The sequence below is a fragment of the Oncorhynchus nerka genome, linkage group LG15 (assembly GCF_034236695.1).
Source record: "Oncorhynchus nerka isolate Pitt River linkage group LG15, Oner_Uvic_2.0, whole genome shotgun sequence".
Classification (NCBI taxonomy): Eukaryota; Metazoa; Chordata; class Actinopteri; order Salmoniformes; family Salmonidae; genus Oncorhynchus; species Oncorhynchus nerka.
In genome coordinates, this window is record NC_088410.1 from 5,746,493 (window position 1) to 5,762,370 (window position 15,878).

Consider the following 15,878-nt stretch of genomic DNA (forward strand, 5'->3'; position numbering starts at 1 on the left):
GCAAGAGAGTAATAGGATACGGCATGTGTCAAAATTGATTGATTGCTGACAGGTGTCAAAAACGATTGATTGCTGACCTTATGACCTGATGACATGTACTGAATATGTGCCCCCGCCCCGCCCCCCTGTTCGTGTGGTCATGTGTTAGAGGGTGTTTGAACTTTTGGGGCCCATGCCCCCTCCACCCCCAGTTTTATCTCCCTTATGGTTGTTATCTATGAAGCAGGAATGTCTGGGGCTATAGATAGCGCTGGGGCCTCAGCATTATAAATGTCCAGAACAAGCCATTTTTTAAGACCTGAATATTAAGCATCTAAAATATGTCTACAAGGGGAATTCTCGGAGTGCTCTGTAGCTCATGTCACGAACCCAACGCCAAAAGCTTGGAGTATATTTTGGTAGAGGCTCCCGAATGTTTTAACGGATTTCTGTGTACAAGCGAGGGCCATATTTCGTACATATTCAACCCGGAGGAATCTACGGTTAAGATATTCACAGACAGCGTGTCCCAACCCTTTTATCGTGCAGAACCCGAGCCTTTTTCTCTAGCGCTAAGGATGCGAGAATGGCTTAAAATAAGGCTAGCTTTGTGTCAAATGGAACGTGCCCTGAGTGCTTCAAGGCTGCCAGGATATGCGTTGGAAGAACAAGTCTGTGGACGCCAGGATCTAATGGCCATGGGGTATACCCCGGACTACCCCCTACGTCATGATGACGTGTACTGAATATGTGCCCCCGCCCCGTCCCCCCTGTTCGTGTTATAAATGTCCAGAACAAGCCATTTTTAAGACATGAATATGTGTGTGTGTGTGGGTGTGTGTGGGTGTGTGTGAGAAACAAGGAATGTTACAACTTTCTTACAAAACCTTTAAAGGTAGTTTGTGAAACCATTCAGTCATGGATGTATGTAAAACATATTTAACACGTATTGCAGGTTACAGAAGCCTCTTGTTGTACTATGAATCCCCACTCATCCCTGTTATATCTTGATGTGTTGGCTCTCTATGTACATGTTTATAATCCACATAGTGGGAATATTGTTTTCCATAAAGTTAATAACACCTAAACCGAAATATGAAATTACCTTTAGGATCTCTTACCACCCTATTACTTTGTGGTTCTAATCTCCCTCTTTCAAAATCGCCCCAGTGACCAAATCTCTAACATTCCTGATCGTTCCCCTATATTTTAACCCTAAACCTCCCACAATAACTATTGTCTATTGTTAGTCTCAGTGACCTTACTGACAATATCCCCGTTTAAAACAGCTCAAAATACGTTGTTGGATACAGTTTTCATGTCTTTCATTATGCAGACATTTGTTTTATTAGCCTATATTTCTCATTAGGAATACGGTTGTCACCCCCCTTGGAGGCTTGGCGCATGTACAAAGAAAAAGTACCAAATTCAACCATGGGTGGCTGTTAACTAAAATAATGGCAATGCGTGTAGTCGTGTTAAGGTTTTCATTGTTTTCTTGTCAGAGTTTTATGGTTTTACATATGACTGTGCATTATATTCTGTCGTAATAGGGTTGCAAGCCACTAAATGAACGACCGTGACGCTATATACCAAATGTGCTGACACAAGCACCTAACATAGACAATCACCCAACAATGACAACAAAGGCTACCTAAATATGGTTCCCAATCAGAGACAACGACTAACACCGGCCTCTGATTGAAAACCATATCAGGCCAGACACAGAAAAAGACAAACTAGACATACAGCATAGAATGCATACTCAGATCACACCCATACCAAACAAAACCTATAAACATACATAGCAAACTATGGTCCGGGCGTGACACAAACCTATTGGGAATTCTTGATCAATCAAAATGTACCTGTTTTCCGTATAGAATGACTTGTATACATATTATATTACAACTTTTTTGTGTTTTGGCTTAGTGGTTGTTTCTTTACTAACTAGGAAAACTCAACAGTGTGTAAGTCTGAGAAACATTATTGAGCTGGTTGGTTTATTGTTGTTGAAAGCTTGAAATGTACACACGTTGAGAAGTGATTTTGCAGCAACAGTTTTAAAGTGGGTAATCGTATCATATATATATATATATATCCTTGCATGTTTGAATTAGAGCTCCTTTAAAGTGTTTTAGATTATGATAATGTTATATTATTTTTATAATAATACATATCTGCAAACCAAATGTATTTCTGAAAACCCCTTTTTGCATCTTCAATAGGTGTAGATGTTCCAACGTTCGTAGACCTTTCATACAAAAATACCTAATACTGTCTGTTTCATCGGTTCCTCCGATGTCGTTCAGAGTCCCTAATGCATCCAAGGCACCCGTTGTGTCCGTTGTCCATCATACCTAAAAAATAATAATAAAAAATAAAAATAAAACGTTGTCCCCCCCTGTTTAAAACACAAATAACTCGGGTACAGTCGCTTCCCAATCACCTATGTCCAGTAGCCTTCAGAAATATCTATTAGGCGGGATTCACTTATTCACATCTCTTTTTTAATCTGTCCTGGCAGCTAAATATTCGGGCCTGTGTGTTTGCGCTAAAGCTGTGGTAACATAGTGTTAAAGTATATGCTCCACGTTCTGTTCCTAACTATCGAAAGTCCGGAATGAGTTTCGGGAGATATACAAGGTGTTGCATACAGGATATTTGGTTTAGAGAACACAGGCTGTGAATTCAAACAACAGGAGGGGATGTCGAGACAATCTGTCTGCAAACGGGGTGGGGGGCCCCGGCTGCAGATTAGAGATATCTATGTTTAACCCCGGGTGGTCGGCTGATATCTCGACATGCCTTATGCATGATAGTGCACACCTTGGTTTCAAACGATTCTCTACAGATAGAATGGGGCTACATGCTTGGGCCCCTTTTGAAACACACACACACAGTCCTGCTGCTCCGTCACGCGCACACTCATGCACGCACCCTGATTTTCCGTGTCTTTTTCTTCGTGACAGACCGGGGTGATGTCGGGAAAGGACATTTTCCTATCGTTAAAGGGTGAGATACATTTTTTAAACCAGTGATTTAATTCCAAAATATTTAGTACATACGTTTTAAAGACGTGTTAGAATTAATGACCAAATTGTACTACTATTTAAACAAGAATCATTAGTATTTTATGTAAAAACATTGGAGGCCTACAGTTGTACCGCACACTCACGCACGCACGCACCCTGATTTTCTGTATTGTTTTCTTCGTGACAGACGTGGTTGATGGCTGGAAAGGACATTTTCCCTTCGTTAAAGGGTGAGATACTGTTTTAAAACCATTGATTTAAGACCCAAAATATATAGTACTAACTTTTTAAAGACATGTTCGAATTAATTACCAAATTGTACTACTATTTAAACATGCATCATTAGTGTTTTTATGTAAAAACATTGGAGACCTACAGTTGTACATTATTACAAACTTTATAACATACCATTGTAGGAAAGACTATAAATTGCTTCTGAGAATCTACGTCTAACAGTCGCTTCCCAATCACCTATGTCCAGTAGCCTTCAGAAATATCTATTAGGAGGGATTCCCTTATTCACATCTCTTTTTTAATCTGTCCTGGCAGCTAAATATTCGGGGCTGTGGGTTTGCGCTAAAGCTGTGGTAACAGTGTTAAAGTATATGCTCCACGTTCTGTCCCTAACTATGTGTGTGTTTCGAGACATTTTTTTTGTTTGTTTTAGTTTTATAATGGTTACATGTTCATTACACACCCCTGCATTCTATATTATTAAGTAGACTGTTGGTCTTTGAGGTCCGTTATGTCAATTTGCCTTTATACATCTCATTGACCTACTGTCAACTCCCTCAGTTGTAAACATCTACAATAATCATTAGACGTACGCGTCAGAGTTATCATACCCCGTGTCGGGGTTTGTACAGAGTTGGTTAAATCCGCTCTTTTGCTCCCCGCTTACATGGCTAATAATCTCCAAGCTGCTCTAAGCGGTGTTGTTTGTGTGAATATTGTTTTCCATAAAGTTAATAACCCCCCCTAAAACGAAATATGAAATGACCTCTTCCCCTATCGTTAAAGCGTGAGATACATTTTTAAAACCAGTGATTTCATTCAAAATATTTAGTACCTACATTTTAACACATGTTATAATTCCAAATGATGTGTCCGCTGTGCGGGGAAAATGATAATACAAGCGGGACTACGTAGCTAATACTGTTGTAACTGGGGATCCTTATTGTAGCAACACACTTTTGTAGGGAAGGCAATCCTGCGCTGCGTTAGCTAAGTTTTCATGTCATCGCGGGTGTAGTTCATAAAGGTTGAAGAGTGTATGTTAGGATGAAGTGTGAATTCATGCCCGGAATAATAAGTGTGAAGTTTGATTTCCTCCCTTCTGTAATAAGCAGCCAATGAGTTATCTTTTCCTTTATTCATGTGTTTAATCTGAATCCGTTATAACGCCGGTTAAACTGTTATGTATGTAAGCACTTCAGAGTTATACCAAGCTAATAAGTCACTCCTAAGATAATGTTGTAAGAGTGTGCTTAACTGTATTTTTAATTTACTTTATAGTTCTCACTGAAGGGGATAATTCTCACTGAAACTACAGAATAAAGCCGCCAGTTAAAATCATGGAACGGTTGTGCTCGTGGTTACTGAAGGGAGCTACAAGACCATTATTCGTTTCGAATTCACCAACTCAAAGACGCTTGCCCGCTCCATCATAACTCCGTAAGTTTTCCCTCCCTGTGTAGATCAAACGTCCTGCCTGTAAATCCTGGGTATGCCCACATCATTAATGAATAAGATGTGTAGAAAACTGTTTAGCCATAGTTAAAGGCCTTTCATAAAGCAGCTGTCATGATTGCATGTCCCTTATGTTTAACACGTATTGCTTGTTACAGAATACTACTGTTGTACATTTAATATCCCCTAGCAGATTTCGTTGCCTTTGCACAAATTCTGTCATGTTACTGTGGTCTTTTTAAAAGTCAATAAAAATGTGTGTAAAGTGGCCATGTTTGTTTCACTGTATATTTGTTTAAGCCCTCCTAGAAACACCTAATTTCATCCCCCAGCATTAATTAATAAGCTGTGTAGAAGCTGTTTAGCCATAAGTAAAGGCCTTTCATAAAGCAGCTGTCATGATTGCATGTCCCTTATGTTTAACACGTATTGCTTGTTACAGAATACTACTGTTGTACATTTAATATCCCCTAGCAGATTTCGTTGCCTTTGCACAAATTCTGTCATGTTACTGTGGTCTTTTTAAAAGTCAATAAAAATGTGTGTAAAGTGTCCATGTTTGTTTCACTGTAGATCTGTTTAAGACCTCCTAGAAACACCTAATTTCATCCCACAGCATTAATTAATAAACTGTGTAGAAGCTGTTTAGCCATAAGTAAATGCCTTTCATAAAGCGGCTGTCATGATAAACCTGAATCTGAAAGTACCTTTAGGATCTTTTCTTTGGGGTTCTAATCTCCCCGTGTGTACATGCACTGAAAATCCTTAGGCTGGAGCCATCTGGAAGCTCTGTGCCTGTACATATAAAGAGAACTCAATAGGAAACTAGGCTGAGAAACATTATTTAGATGGCTGTTTAATTGTTGTTTAAAGCCTGAAATGGACACAATGCCCAAGGGACCTTGTTTCTAACACACACACACACCCACACACATTCCTTGTTTCTCACACACACACACCCACACACACCCACACATATTCAGGTCTTAAAAATGGCTTGTTCTGGACATTTATAATGCTGAGGCCCCAGCGCTATCTATAGCCCCAGACATTTCTGCTTCATAGATAACAACCATAAGGGAGATAAAACTGGGGTGTGGAGGGGGGCATGGGCCCCAAAAGTTCAAACACCCTCTAACACATGACCACACGAACAGGGGGGACGGGGCGGGGGCACATATTCAGTACACGTCATCATGATGTAGGGGGTAGTCCGGGGTATACCCCATGGCCATTAGATCCTGGCGTCCACAGACTTGTTCTTCCAACGCATATCCTGGCAGCCTTGAAGCACTCAGGGCACGTTCCATTTGACACAAAGCTAGCCTTATTTTAAGCCATTCTCGCATCCTTAGCGCTAGAGAAAAAGGCTCGGGTTCTGCACGATAAAAGGGTTGGGACACGCTGTCTGTGAATATCTTAACCGTAGATTCCTCCGGGTTGAATATGTACGAAATATGGCCCTCGCTTGTACACAGAAATCCGTTAAAACATTCGGGAGCCTCTACCAAAATATCCTCCAAGCTTTTGGCGTTGGGTTCGTGACATGAGCTACAGAGCACTCCGAGAATTCCCTTGTAGACATATTTTAGATGCTTAATATTCAGGTCTTAAAAAATGGCTTGTTCTGGACATTTATAATGCTGAGGCCCCAGCGCTATCTATAGCCCCAGACATTCCTGCTTCATAGATAACAACCATAAGGGAGATAAAACTGGGGGGGGGGTGGAGGGGGGCATGGGCCCCAAAAGTTCAAACACCCTCTAACACATGACCACACGAACAGGGGGGGGGGGGCGGGGCGGGGGCACATATTCAGTACATGTCATCAGGTCATAAGGTCAGCAATCAATCGTTTTTGACACCTGTCAGCAATCAATCAATTTTGACACATGCCGTATCCTATTACTCTCTTGCGGATATTATTAAATATTAAAGCAGTAGACCTCTCACTAAAGGCCTCAGTCAAACGTTATACTTAAATCCGAACTGGATTTAACGAAAAACTATATGAAAAGCGCATATTTGTAAATCCCAAACTAAAAGCAATCGGAAAGGTAGATACAAATGATTTGTGACGTGGTTAAAATAAAGAATGCAAACAAGATGCTATGTTTTTATTTACAGTAGTGATGGACTGCTGGTGGCATTTCAAAACAGGTTTTCAAACACTTGTAGCCCAATTAGCAGGACAATAGACTGTTTATTGTCACGTTCTGACCATAGTTCTTTTGTGTTTTCCTTGTTTTAGTGTTGGTCAGGACGTGAGCTGGGTGGGCATTCTATCTTGTATGTCTAGTTTGTCTATTTCTATGTTTGGCCTCATATGGTTCTCAATCAGAGGCAGGTGTTTGTCATTGTCTCTGATTGGGAACCATATTTAGGTAGCCTGTTTTGTGTTGTGGGTTGTTGTTTCCTGTCTTTGTGTTTTCTGCCCCAGATAGGACTGTTTCGGTTTTGCCACGTTGGTTATTTTGTATTTGAAGTGTTCAGTTTGTATTCATTATTAAATAAGATGAACACTCACCACGCTGCGCTTTGGTCCTCTCCTTCCCAGGAAGAAAGCCGTTATATTTATATCCAGGCTACTGTAGGTGTGAACATCCCCCTACCTGCAAAGTATTCCATGCTTAAGTGTTACATTTCTAACTCAAAACAGCAGTACAGTATTTCTTCATCAACATCTTTATGCATTCTTTAATAAAGATAAAAATCCTCTTTCAAAATGCAGATGTTTATTTAGTTATGGATCTATAACAAATTACTATGGGAATAAATATCAATGAATGACAGAAATATTGGAACAAGGTTGTCTAATGAAGGTAAACAAATTGTTGCTAACTGGAAAACACTTTCAAAACACACACAGTCATGTCGTACAGCGTCATTATGGCTATTAGCAAGAAGCTGGACAATAGACTTGCCTAGAAGGAGGATAGGGGGAGACTTCTATCTTCAAATGTATTTCTTAGTTAGGTTGGCTGTATCACAACCGGCCGTGATTGGTTGAAATTTCAGTTTAATCCACCAGAAAAGACCAAACAAATAATACAGCAAAAAGTATTATTATGTATCACATCTGACTGTGATTGGGAGTCCCACAGGGCGGAGCACAACTGGCCCAGCGTTTCTCTCCCTCTAAAAACAGAAATACATGTTTTGGCCTTTATAAATATTATTTTGGCCTTTATTCAGATTACAATCACTCACTTTCGTTTTTGGAAAACGAAATAACCTCCAAAATATCGTTATATCCTATCAAGTTGATGGCACAGTCATATAGCCGGGCACCTACATATAGCTGAGTGACTCACTCATCCATGGCTTTGGATCAAAATAAATAAGTACCAACATTCTCTCTGATAGTCTTTAATAAAGAAATGTTTGGTTATCCTGACCTGGACACCACGTACAGTATTTTAATAGCCCATTATGTGCTATTATCAGGACAATATACCTTCACCAACACCTCTCTGATGCAGGTTCGATACACATGCCGTCCGTCACTGGGAGACCAATGCGGCGGCTTTCGGGTTTAATTTAGAATCCTCTATATGTAATTATTGGTGGAGAGTCAGGTCATATTTTTCAATTTACTGACATGAGTCTCACTAGTGTTGAGTAATGTGCTGTTTAAAGTGGTGTAGGTCTTATTTATTTAAAGAGCATATTGAAGCTAGAAGCAATAGGATTAGAACCAATAGGATTTGAAGCAAAAGCCTCCAACAATTTTTTTCACTGTTTCGCTGCTCTGAGACAAGCATGGGGACTGGTCTTGATAAATGAATTAGATTGTTTTCTCCGTTTGGGTATTGGTTAGACTACAATTATACAATTATGGTGTAGAAATGTTATGTTCTTAGTGTAACCTTTATTTAACTAGGCAAGTCAGTTAAGAACAAATTCTTATTTACAAGGACAGCCTACTCCTTCCTCCCCGTCTGGGAATTGAACCTCGTTCTCCGGTGTGCCAGCATGACACGGGGATTCTTTAGCTAAATAGCCCAGTACTGTAGCCTACTCCATACCATCACGTTGTACAGGGCCGTATTTTCCATCCTGACGGAAACGCAGAGGGTTTTTAGTTTTTTTTGTAATATAGACACCATAATATGAACTTCTTGGGATAGGGGGCAGCATTTTCATTGTTGGATGAATAGAGTGAATAGAGTGCCCAGAGTGAACTGCCTCTTACTCAGTCCCAGATGCTAATATATGCATATTATTATTAGTATTGGATAGAAAACACTCTGACGTTTCTAAAACTGCATGATTGATGTCTGTGAGTATAACAGAACTCATATGGCAGGCAAAACCTGGGAGAAAATCCAAACAGGAAGTGGGAAATTTGAGGTTTGTAGTTTTTGAACTCACCCTTATCGAATACACAGTGGGATATTGGTCATGTTGCACTTCCTAAGGCTTCCACTAGATGTCAACAGTCTCTAGAACCTTGTTTGATGCTTCTACTGTGAAGTGGGGCTGAATGAGAGGGGAATGAGTCAGAGGTCTGCCTGAGTCCCACGAGCTGACCATGCGCGTTCATGACAAAGTTAGCTTGTTTTCCATTGCATTTCTACAGACAAAGGAATTCTCCGGTTGAAACTTTATTGAAGATTTATGTTAAAAACATCCTAAAGATTGATTCTATACATCGTTTGACATGTTTGTGCGGACTATGGGTTATTTTGCACTTCCTAAGGCTTCCACTAGATGTCAACCATCTTTAGAACGTTGTTTCAGGCTTCTCATGTGAAGCCGGATGAGAGCTGTTTGACTAAGGGGTCTGGCAGCAGCCTCGTTCTCAGTCACGCGCATTTCACATGAGAGGTATCTCTCGTTCCATTGCTTTTCTACAGACAATGGAATTCTCCAGTTGGAACATTATTGAACATTTATGATAAAAACATCCTAAAGATTGATTCTGTACTTAGTCTGACAAGTTTCTTCGACCTGTAATATAACTTTTTGAACTTTTCGTCTGACTGGATTTGTTTACCAAACGTCCCAAGAAAAGAAGCTATTTGGACATAAATGGACATAAATGATGGACATTATCAAACAAAACAAGCATTTATTGTGGAACTAATCATCAAAGGTAAGTGAATGTTTATAATGCTATTTATGACTAATGTTGACTACCCAACATGGCGGATATTTCTCTGGCTGGTTTGGGCTCTGAGCGCCGTTCTCAGATTATGCTTTTTCCGTAAAGTTTTTTTGAAATCTGACACAGTGGTTGCAAGTTTTTTTGAAATCTGACACAGCGGTTGCATTAAGAAGAAGTGTGTCTAAAGTTCCATTGGTATCATTTGAAAGGAAACACTCTGAAGTTTGTGTAAATGTGAATTGAATGTAGGAGAATATAACACAATAGATCTTGTAGAAGAAAATACAAGGAAATAAACAGCCAAACATTCAGAAATGATGCTGGGGATAATTTCAAAGAAGAACATAAGAGGGCAACAGTATTTGTGCTACATGACATTGAGCATGAAGTCACCCAGGTGTCCCATACAAGTTGCCCAAATGTACCCTATTGGTCAAATTGGTACAGTGATACATTTCGATGCAAATAACGATATACAAAATACTAAAATTCTATTCTAACACCCCCCCCCCCCTAACACACCCTCAGTCCTCTACACAATATTGTGCTGCTGATGCCATAGCAGTCTCTTTCTGGTGGGCGGAACCCCAGTCCTAAACAGGTTAATCAAATTAATAAAGAAACATTTCTTGATATCAGTCCCATTTACATTGTTCTTACAAAAACAAGTTTTAAATTCTCTAGTACAGCCATTATTGAAGGCAATCAAATGCTTCTCAAAGATGCCCTATGGTGGTCAAACTAGCACTTACTAGCATTATTGGTGACAGTGGTTGACACGTAAATAACATGCCATAGAATTCTGTGGCACCATGCATGCTGTGCTGCAGTACGCTGCAACTTTTAAAGGACGAACCACTGTACTCCATATTCAATTCATGTTTTCTAATAAAAACACACAAATATATTTTTGAGTATACATTGTACAATTTAAATTCATATGGTATAAACAAGAAAACACCTTCTCAGTCAACAATTAAAGACACTGGGAGCACTGTGTATGTTCTCTGATGCATTTTAAGAAGTCAAGGAGAAGTAATTATTCTCTCCTGTGTGAATTCTCACGTGCTTTTTCAGCTTTCCCGAATGGTTAAAACGCTTTCCACACTGGGAGCAGTGGTAAGGCTTCTCTCCGGTGTGTATTCGCTCATGAGCTTTCAGGGTTCCTACTTGGCCAAAACTCTTTCCACACTGGGAGCAGTGGTAAGGCTTCTCCCCTGTGTGTAGTCGCTGGTGAACTTTCAGGGTTCCTAAGTGACTAAAACTATTTCCACAATGGGAGCAGTGGTAAGGCTTCTCCCCTGTGTGGATTCTCACATGAATTTTAAGTGACTGTGAAGAGTAATAGGTCTTCCCACAGTCTGAGCATTTGTAAGGCTTCTCCCCTGTGTGCAGTCTCATGTGCTCTTTTAGGTTTCCTGAATAGTTAAAACTCTTTCCACACTGGGAGCAGTGGTAAGGCTTCTCCCCTGTGTGTATTCGCTCATGAGCTTTCATGTTTCCAAAGTGACTAAAACTCTTTCCACATAGGGAGCAGAGGTAAGGCTTCTCCCCTGTGTGAATTCTCATATGACTTTTAAGTGAGTGTGATGAGTAATATATCTTCCCACAGTCTGAGCATTTGTAAGGCTTCTCCCCTGTGTGTATACGCTCATGAGCTTTGAGGGTGTCTAACCGCTTAAAACTCTTCCCACACTGGGAGCAATGGAAAGGCTTCTCCCCTGTGTGTATACGCTCATGAGCTTTGAGGGTGAGTAACCGCTTAAAACTTTTCCCACATTGGGAGCAATGGAAAGGCTTCTCCACTGTGTGTATACGCTCATGAGCTTTGAGGGTGTCTAACCGCTTAAAACTATTCTCACATTGGGAGCAATGGAAAGGCTTCTCCCCTGTGTGTATACGCTCATGAGCTTTGAGGGTGTCTAACCGCTTAAAACTCTTCTCACACTGGGAGCAATGGAAAGTCTTCTCCCTGTGTGAATTCTCGCGTGACTTTTAAGTGAGTGTGATGAGTAAAATGCCATCCCACAGTCTGAGCATTTGTAAGGCTTCTCCCTGTGTGTATACGCTCATGAGCTTTAAGGGTGTCTAACCGCTTAAAACTCTTCCCACACTGGGAGCAAAGGAAGGGCTTCTCCCCTGTGTGTATTCCCTCATGTATTTTCAGGCTTCCTGACTTGGTAAAACTCTTTCCAATCTGGGAGCAGAGGTGTTGACTTGCTGGTTTGGACGTCTTTGGTTTGTCCAAGTTTGGTTTTCCTCCTGCCAAAGACAGAGTTTATTTAAAGACAGAGCAGAATGAAATCTCCACATGATAAAACTGCCTTGCTATGAACTTTAAACCAAATCAGATCCCTCAATAACCGGAGGCCAGCTTTCAAACATTTCATCATTTAAAACCATTTTTGTGTGATTTAAAAAAAAATGTTGTAGAGCATCCTGGTAATTACTGTTTACAAGACTTATTTGTATTTCTGTTTTACTAGTCAAAACACAAAACACTAGACAGTCCTATGACACTCAAGACACAGACATCGCTGGATTCCTATCAAGCAGGTGGTTCTAAATATATAACCTTCATAGCTGTATGATACAGAATGTGACCTACACACTTCCTTAAAGCTCGACCACCAGCTTCCTGCGTTCAGATGTTGTTGCCTTATGGAACGTCATTTAAAGTGGAAGTCCAAAACTTGTTTTTACGTCGAAGACACAAAGTACATCAGTAACATCTCCCCGTTGTTGAAAGGGTTCGACACATGCTGTTTAAATGGCCCAATTTCTAATTTAGACATTCACATATTTTGACTATCATTAATTTCATGATATTTTGGGTAAAGTAAAAAAAGAATGTGAAATATTTGGGGTAGATGTTACAAAAAATATAAATATGTAAAGTGTTGGTCCCATGTTTCATGAGCTGAAATATCCCAGAATTCTTCCATACGCACTAAAGCTTATTTCTCTCAAATTCGGTGCAAAATGTGTTTATATCCCTGTTAGTTAAAATTTCTCCTTTGCAAAGATAATCCATTTACCTGACAGGTGTGGCCTAATGTTGAACACTTTTTAGGTTACTCTATGATTCCATAAGTGTTATTTCATAGATTTGATATCTTCACTATTATTCCACAATGTAGAAAATAGTAGAAATAAAGAAAAACCCTTGAATGAGTAGTTGTGTCCTAACTGTTGACTGGTAGTGTATATGGTCGATTCCGTGGGAAAGTCAACCTGAACATGTGTAACGGAGGTGAGAACGTGCCGTAAACTCACTCCACAGCTTGAAACGTCACAGATGGAGCTGTCCAACTGGTACCTTTTAAACTCACTCCACAGCTTGAAACGTCACAGATGGAGCTGTCCAACTGGTACCTTTTGTATCGCTCCATCGGTTCATTGTCAAGAGAGAGGTCACATGTGATGAGAAGCAGAGGATCACTAGTTTGAGCACAGTATGGGGACAGTGGAGGAAACTAAATTGTTAGCAACACACGATGTCAATAAAGTTAATTGACATCAATTGAGCCAACTGGAGGTGTACCTGTGGATGTATTTCAAAGGCCTACCTTCAAACTCAGTGCCTCTTTGCTTGACATCATGGGAAAATCAAAAGAAATCAGCCAAGACATCAGAAAAAAACATGTAGACCTCTACAAGTCTGGTTCATCATTGGGAGCAATTTCCAAACGCCTGAAGGTACCACGTTTATCTGTACAAACAATAGTACACAGAGTATAAACACCATGGCACCACGCAGCCTTCATACCGCTCAGGAAGGAGACGCGTTCTGTCTCCTAGAGATGAAACGTTTGACCCAAGTTAAATCATTTAAAGGCAATGCTACCAAATACAAATTGAGTGTATGTAAACTTCTGACCCACTGGGAATGTGATGAAAGAAATAAAAGCTGAAATAAATCTCTCTACTATTATTCTGACATTTCACATTCTTAAAAATAAAATGGTGAACTAACCTAAAACAGGGAAATGTTACTATGATTAAATGTCAGGAATTGTGAAACTGAGTATAAATGTATTTGGCTAAGGTGTATGTAAACGTCCGACTACAACTGTACATTTGCATGTTTAACACGTTCTGTAGATCAGACGTTAATGAAGCAATGCAGAACACATTGAAGTGTCTGGAGTTTTGTCTGCCGCTTCAAAAGTCTTGTAAAGATGGGGGGGGGGGGTTGACTGGGACAGGCAATGTAACATCCAGAATCATAAAACACGGGACGAGATGTTAAAAACTGTCCATTGTGCCAATAGATGGAATGCACTCACATGAGATTTGCCGTGATGTTGACAGAGTGGCATGGGAGGTTTATTTCTTAGACTGGGTTAAGATGTCAATTTTGGGACACATCCTCAGTAGTGTGCCTTCGAATCAGTGGGTGTTTCGGCCTTTAATCACTAAACACCCTCATCAAAGGTGGCCAGCTAAAGGGTGATCAAGCCTTAGCTTGTGTCCCATGCCCAATTAAGATGTCCCACGGGACTATGCAAGGCAGGGGCGTCCTCTTCCCTGAGCCAGCCCTACAGCTGACCGCATACCTCATATGCCCTCCTCAAGTTGGAGGGATCTGAATTGGGTTCTCAGGTGGGGGTGGGGGGTCATGAAGTTATAGCCCAGCAAGGGTCCTTCCATTTGATCCAGATCCACTGGCTGCCTCTTTCAGCTGCTTGAGAAACTGCTCTGACGGTCTGCCGCAGAGCCTGTCCATGGATTCCAAGTTCTTTCAGCAACCTGATGGTGGAAGAAGCCACGAATCCTCTGCATCCCACTTCAACTGGCCAGACTTTTGCATTCCAGCCACGCCGAGTTGCGTCTGCTGCCAACTCTGTGTCACGCAGTTTCTTACGCTCGTAGGCCTCTTCAACAGAGTTCTCCCACGGGACTGTGAGCTCTATGATGTACACAGCCTTTCGTGAAGGGGACCAGAGTACCATGTCTGGCCTAAGGTTGGTAGAAGCAATCTCAGATGGAAAAATTAGTTGCTGGCCAATATCGACAAGCATCTTCCAGTCCCGGGCCATGGCTAGGTGTCCAGTTTCTGGCTTCGTAGGAGGATACTTGGGCCTTTTCTGTCCCTCCCGGATGAATGTTGTTGTTTTGACGGGATTGCTTGTTTTTGGAGGTAATGAATTGGTTGCACTCCTCTTGGTCTCAAGTGCTGCAGCCAGGCTCTTGAGGACCTGATTGTGCCTCCAGGTGTAGCGGCCTTGTGAGAGGCTGGTCTTGCAACCTGTCATTATATGCCTCAGAGTCGCTGGAGCTGGGCAGAGGGGGCAGGTCGAGTCCTCGCCATACCATTGATGTAGATTTTTTGGTGATGGAAGCACATCATAAACAGCTCTTATGATGAAGCTGATGTTGCTTGCCTCCATTTGCCAAAGCTCACTCCAGTTGATCTTTCTCCTCTCCAGGCCTTCCCACCGCGTCCATTGCCCTTGTTTAGCAAGAGAGACAGCCTTTGCACTTCTTGCAGTCTCCTCCTGTCTGCGCACCTCCTCGACCACCAGCTTCCTGCGTTCAGATGTGGTTGCCTTATGGAACGTTGGTTTGCTTGCTGCCAGGCCAAAGCCTCCTCTTCCATGCTGGATATTCCCCACAATGTCTTGGTGTCTCAGGGCTGATGTTGCTTGCTGCACAGCCTTGGATGATGTCCATTTCCGTCCAGTTTGTAGGGGAGGTGCAGCCTTGCTAATGGTCTGGTCTTTGGAGTCCTTAAATGTCATCTGAAGTCTTACTCTTACATAATGTTGTTAGGACAAGCTTTGTAAAATTTGCACCTTCTTTCACTTGAAACTTTCCGTCTAGAGCTATCTTTAATCAAGGTTTTATATGGTCTATTGGTTTCTCTCTTTTCATTGGCAGAATCCTTTTTCAGTGTTATGATATTCATAACATCCATATCCACCAGTCTATCTTCCTGTCAACTAACAGGGTAGCCTAGTGGTTAGGGCGTTGGACTAGTAACCGAAAGGTTGCAAGTTCAAATCCCCGAGCTGACAAGGTATAAATCTGTCGTTCTGCCCCTGAACAGGCAGTTAACCCAC

General features: G+C 41.2%; 1 long non-coding RNA gene and 1 pseudogene across 1 annotated transcript; one reads left to right on the forward strand and one right to left on the reverse strand.

The window, feature by feature from the left end:
* LOC135560311 (zinc finger protein 721-like) overlaps positions 1–15,878 on the reverse strand; it is a 77,347-nt pseudogene that overhangs the window by 33,632 nt on the left and 27,837 nt on the right.
* LOC135560379 (uncharacterized) lies at positions 2,954–4,973 on the forward strand. Its single transcript, XR_010458889.1, has 3 exons — positions 2,954–2,994; positions 3,202–3,244; positions 4,530–4,973. It is a non-coding gene; the product is annotated as an uncharacterized LOC135560379 (long non-coding RNA).